At 31.1% G+C, this 6,011-nt stretch overlaps 1 long non-coding RNA gene across 1 annotated transcript; it reads left to right on the forward strand.

Moving 5' to 3' along the window:
* Window positions 1-222: 222 nt before the first annotated feature.
* Window positions 223-4,191, forward strand: LOC148240250 (uncharacterized). The gene is made up of 2 exons (XR_015816471.1): window positions 223-662; window positions 3,672-4,191. It is a non-coding gene; the product is annotated as an uncharacterized LOC148240250 (long non-coding RNA).
* Window positions 4,192-6,011: the final 1,820 nt, after the last annotated feature.

Genomic DNA, 6,011 nt, shown 5'->3' on the forward strand with positions numbered 1-6,011 from the left:
TGATAACATTTTATGTAACACTCTAGAAAATTAAGGAAAATATAGATATATAGAGATGAATAAATTCTTATATAAATAAAAAATGACCTATATAAGTTCTAAAAATTATGAAAATTAACTTTTATCCACATTTAAACACACAAAGGAAGGTATGAGAATTTGTTAGGATAATTAATTAAATTAATAATAACGCTAAACGACTAAATAAAACTAAATGCATGAGAAGAAACAAACAAAGGAAAATGGGAAATCCCCAACAAACAAACAGACTAGCAAATGAGGAGCTGTAGAACCATTCAGGTGTTGACAGGTGTACAGATCGCATCAGAACACAACAACCAAATGAAGGATGATCCAGATGAAGCCACGTGGTGCTAACCAAGCACATCGAACGATGCTAATGGAGAAATACCATAAGGAACAACTGAGATGGCTTGATTTGCTCCAATGGCTACAATGTTAGCTAGACCCAGCATAAAAGGAGAAACGGGTTACGAGGGAAACATAGGAGGGAGAGGAGAGTGAGAGCAGAGAGTACAATTGAAGGGAACATAAATAAGGAATTAAAGGAAGATTTAAGAGGAGAGCCTTCATTGAAAGCCAGCAAAGAGGGGAAAGTCTGAGAGAACAGCTGCTAGAATGAATGCAAATGGAAGCTAAAGGTAAGACGAATCTGAATTTCAAACATCAAAATTGAGATTCATATTTTAAATATCTTCTTATGGAGAATGTATGCATGATTTGGTAGCTTAATCGGATGGTGGAAAATTACATCATGCATCATCAGGGGTTACACCCAAAATGTGTATATATAGATATATACATATATATAATTGTGTAATGATGTAGCAAGAGAGTAATGGGAGTAGGGTGAAAGAAGTTCTTGGTAGACGGGGGATGGGTAAACGGAGGTAAATCGAAATATAAGTACTATCCTACATTGATGAGAAGATTAGATCTGTATAGAAGTGAAAGAAGTGGAAGAAGAAGATTCATGAGAAATGAGGGAAACAACGAAGAGGGTGATGAGGTAAGGAAAGAAAAAGGAGTGGGTCATCTTTGGAGAGGATTGGGTATTAGGATAATAGACCTTCTAAAAAAAAAACCCCGGTACCATACTGAAGTACTGGTAAACCTTAAGAAAAAATGGGACTGGACGATGGTTAGACAGAGCATAAAAAGGGAAATTCGTCATATGTGATTCTGGAAATTTTTTACAATGCTTGTGTGAAGTGTGTGCTGTGCAAGTAGTTGTGAGTATGTGTATGGCCTAATATGGGTCGGATATTTCATTGTTCCTTGCTATACCACCTGCTGATTTTCTTACTGTTTTAATCTATTGCCTTGATATAAATTGTTGAAAATTATTAAATAAAAGAATGGCCAATGGTTGATCGAAAGGTATATGACACCGGGTTGTGTGAGTGGCCAAATAGTGGTCGAACATTGTATCATCCTCTAGTCACAACATCTGTTGTTTCTTCTCCCTATTTTTATGGTATTGCTCATTGAAAATAAATGTTGGCCAATGGTTGGTCGAAAGGTGTGTGACACTGGATTTATAATCTGTTGTTGTTTAAATTTTGACTGGGACAAATCGTCCGCCAAGTAGAATGTTATGATGTGGTGTGTGTGTGGTCAAATAATGGTCGTCTAGAAAAATAATATTGTGCTTGGCACTAAACATAAAATGTTATACACATGAGATGAAAGGGATAGAGGTGGAAGAGTTAAGAAATTGCAGGTATGCGAAGAATAAAATAGTGTGAATTGCTCCATGATAAATATGACTCTATTTATTGTTGGTGCCTGTAGGTTGAAGGCAAACTGGGTATGGAAATACTGTAGGAGGGGAGTGGATAATTGTGGGTCATAAAAGAAAGGAAGGAACAATATTTAAATAAACCATAGACTGTAGAGTGGGAAAAGAAATATGTTGTTTAAGATGAATTTAGAGAGAAAAGTGGGACCGGGAATAGTATGGAACATGGGGATATCTTGTAGTTGATTTGAAGAGGGAACTGAGGACAGGGTAGAAACGAGCAAAAAGAAGAATAAGATAAGAAGAGGGTAGAGGACTATTGTCCATATAGATTTTGAGGAAGGTTGGTAAAACCCAGAACACTAACAGAATAAAGATATGGGCTGGCAGGAGTGGGAAAGACCTAGAGGAGGGAGAACTTTGTCTTAGGAATTTTATTGATTTTAACACGCTGTTTTAAATTTAAATTTGAATTACTGGGCATGTGTAGGCTCATTACTGTTTGTTTGTACATACTGTGAAGCATGAACCAGTATAGGAATTACAACCAGTGGAGCTGAATATATAAAGAAATAGAAAAAGGAAATAGACAGCATTGACAGTAAGTTACACACACCGATACAGTAGTTAAATTTTTACATACACGTGTAAGTACACTATTGTTACTCTCTAGATAATAGTACGAATGATTTGAGATACGTGTGCAAGCACGTGGAGAAGGTTTTGCTCCTTTTTATATACACGTGTAATGGACATTTTAGTTAAATAAATCTAGGAAGTTTTTTGAAGTGAAGATGGTTGTGATGATCTGTAGTTGAAACTAGGACGCCTCTACCATTATAGGTTAGGGTTTGTAACATTATAAACTATAAACTAAAAGTTGATACGGTCACAACATATAGCACCTTATGAGTCTTCCAAATGATTGTATACTTGTACAAACTTTACTTTGTAATATCAACTTAACTTATTACTAATCTTATAAGTTTAATTAATATGATAAATTTGTAAGTTTTTTAAGTTAGTTTTAACTTATTAGTAATCTTGTAAGAAATTTTAAACGATAATTATATATAAAAAAAAAATTATTCTACCGTATGGTCTATTAGAGCTTAAAAATAAAAAATTTATCCGCTTTGGAAGTTTTCTACTCAAGTAATTAATTTGTTCTCTCTTTCTCTTAGCTCACAATCAACATTTTTTTTCCTCGCATTATGTTGTCTATAAATTTTCAACTTAATTTTTAGTCTTAAAACTAATTTTTAGTCTGAAATTTTTCTTCACATTATATATAAATGGATGTATATAAATATATAAGAGGGAATTATCAATTAACATTAAGTTGGTGGGATTGGTGGCATAGAAATGCAATTAGCAATTCAATGTGTACTATTCCAAAACGTTAAATCTTGTGATAAAATGACTATCTATCATTTGTCACACAACTTTTATAGAGAGAATAAATATGTGCAAGATCTCTTATTTGTATAAAAGTGAAAAATCATTCAATTTTTTATTTATCTCACAACTTTTATGGGCATAAGGAATACCTACAAGATCTCCTATTTGTATAGAAGTACAAAATGAAACACTACAAGCTTGTTGTAAACCTAAATAACAAATCAAGGCTCATTGGTGGAAAGTAGCAGTTCCATCGAAGCGAGTTCATTACCTACACAAGGTGTAAAAAGGATCGACAATTTCACCTTTGAACTATTAAGGATTACAAGCTCGACCATGATGCTTTGGCTAATAAAAGGTGAAGGTGCCCCAACTGGCGTTATGAGAAATAAATTTTTATCATTATTTTGGTTGTATATCTATATATTTATGTGTAAATTCACTACATGTTATGTTGAGTAATGTGTATATATATATTTCTAAATGATAAACTGTGATGCTCATGAAGGAAGGACAAGTCAAAAAACTCGCAGAGGGTGTACAAGAGATCCAAAATGCAGAATGCACCTCTTATGTCTACTTTCGTTGCTACAAGTATCGCTTTAGGGGTTGTCAATGTCACACCTGCATTTATTATATGCATAATGCACAGTGCTAATCTCCCCTAGTCATCACTCTGGCTCAATAATTGTGAAGATTTAAAGTTTTATCTTTCAGACTTTATGTTGACTATATGTAAATTCTAGAAAGCATGATCATGTTTTTTAATTAATGGCCCAAGCTTAATCACCACTTTCACTTGGAATCTAAATGCACATGCCGTCTTCTATCGTATAGTACACAAATCCCTATAGTGCTGGCAACAACATCTGCAGAGGCTCTGGGCATAGAGGTGGTGGATGACAAAGCTCTCTAAGTAGTCGTTTGTTCAAAAGTCTTGGTTTCATGAAAAATGTGATGATTAATTCTTTTTTTTTTATTATGCATGAATACTTGATCAACATACTAAATTTTTTATTCCATCTCTATATTCTCGTTGTTTTTTTTTCATTTATTACGTAGTTTTTATTAATTAATGTGATATATTTATTTGTTTCTTTTGAAAAATTTACCATACTTGACAATAATGTGATTAGTTATTTTAATACAATATTTTAATTTAAATCATATATTTATATAACAATATATAAAAATTAGTTATAATTTAATAGCAGAAACATGATCTAATTGTTAATAAAAATTCTAAAATACCTTTTTGTAACAATCAGCTGTATTCTATCGTATACTTGGTTTAATTATTCATATGCATATCTATAATCTAATTTTACTTCACTTATATAAATGTATATTTTATTCTAGTTCTTATTATTATTTAATTTATTTAAAGTAATAGTAATTTGTGAAAGTTATAATTTTCTTTAAAATACCTTAATTGAGAATACTCCTTTCTTTGAAACTGTATAGGTTTATTTTTCTGTTTTAGAACAATTGCATTTAAATTGTTAATCCATTTTTATCTCTCTTTATTTAAATTAGAGAATATATATATTTATTTTATGTTAGTAAATAAATCACATTATTAAAAGATTTTATTAAACCAAGTATACGTTAGTATATAGCTGGCTGTTATAAAAGGTTTATATGGTCATAACATTTAGCACCTTGTTAACCTTTGAAATAATTGTATACTCGTACAAACTTTACTTTGTAATATTAACTTAACTTATTACTAGTTTTGTAAATTTAATTAATTTAATACATTTCTAAGTTTTTTGAGTAAACTTTAATTTATTATTGATCTTGTACAAAATTTTCAAAAAATATAAAAAAATTATTCCACTACATGGTATATTAGAGATTAAAAATGAAATTTTCATCCTCCTTGGAAGCTTTTCTATTTATGTAATCAATTTGTTCTCTGTTCCTCTTAGCTCACAGTCATTTTTTTTGTCTTCACATTATGTTGTCTCTTTATTTTCACCTCAATTTTTAGCATTTAAAGTAATTTTTAGCCTAAATATTTTCCTCACATTATGTACAAATTGATATAAATATATATATATATATATATATAAAAGATGGAATTATCAATTAATATGAAGTAGGTGAGATTGGTGGCATAGAGATGCAATTAGCAATTCAATGTGTTCTATTCCAAAACATTAAGTCTTTTGATAAAATAAACTGCTATTAAGATACTAATTACTTATATAACTTTATGATTTAATTTACTTGTTTGAGTATCTGTCATTACTTTTATAGGTAGAAGAAATACGTAAATATCTCATATTTGTATAAAAGTAAAAAATCATTCAATTTTCATTTGTTTCATGACTTTAATGGGCAGAAAGAATACATACAAGATCTCCAATTTGTATAGAAGTACAAAATCAAATACTACAAGCTTATTGTAATCCTCAATAATATATCAAGACTTATTGGTGGAAAATAATAGTTCCATCGGGGCAGGTTCATTACCTGCACAAACGATCCACAAGAAAGGGCAAGTCACAAAATTTGCAGAGGGTGTACAAGAGATCTAAAATGCAAAATACACCTCTTTTCTGCTTTGGTTGCTACAAGTGTCACTTTAGGCACTATAAGTCCCGCACCTGCATCAATTATATTTAGAATGCGTAATCCTAATCTCCTGTAATCATCACTCTTACTTAATGATTATGCAGAGTGGAAGTTTTTTATGTCGACTATACGTAAAATTCATATTGCATGATCATGTTTTTTGATTTACGGCCCGAGCGTGATCACCACTTTTAATTGATATCCGTATAGTTAGCAATTTATAATGAAGAAAACCATCCAAGAAAAGCACATCTACAATGAGAAAGGT

The sequence above is a fragment of the Carica papaya genome, chromosome 9 (genome assembly GCF_054855325.1).
Source record: "Carica papaya isolate Zhongbai chromosome 9, ASM5485532v1, whole genome shotgun sequence".
Classification (NCBI taxonomy): Eukaryota; Viridiplantae; Streptophyta; class Magnoliopsida; order Brassicales; family Caricaceae; genus Carica; species Carica papaya.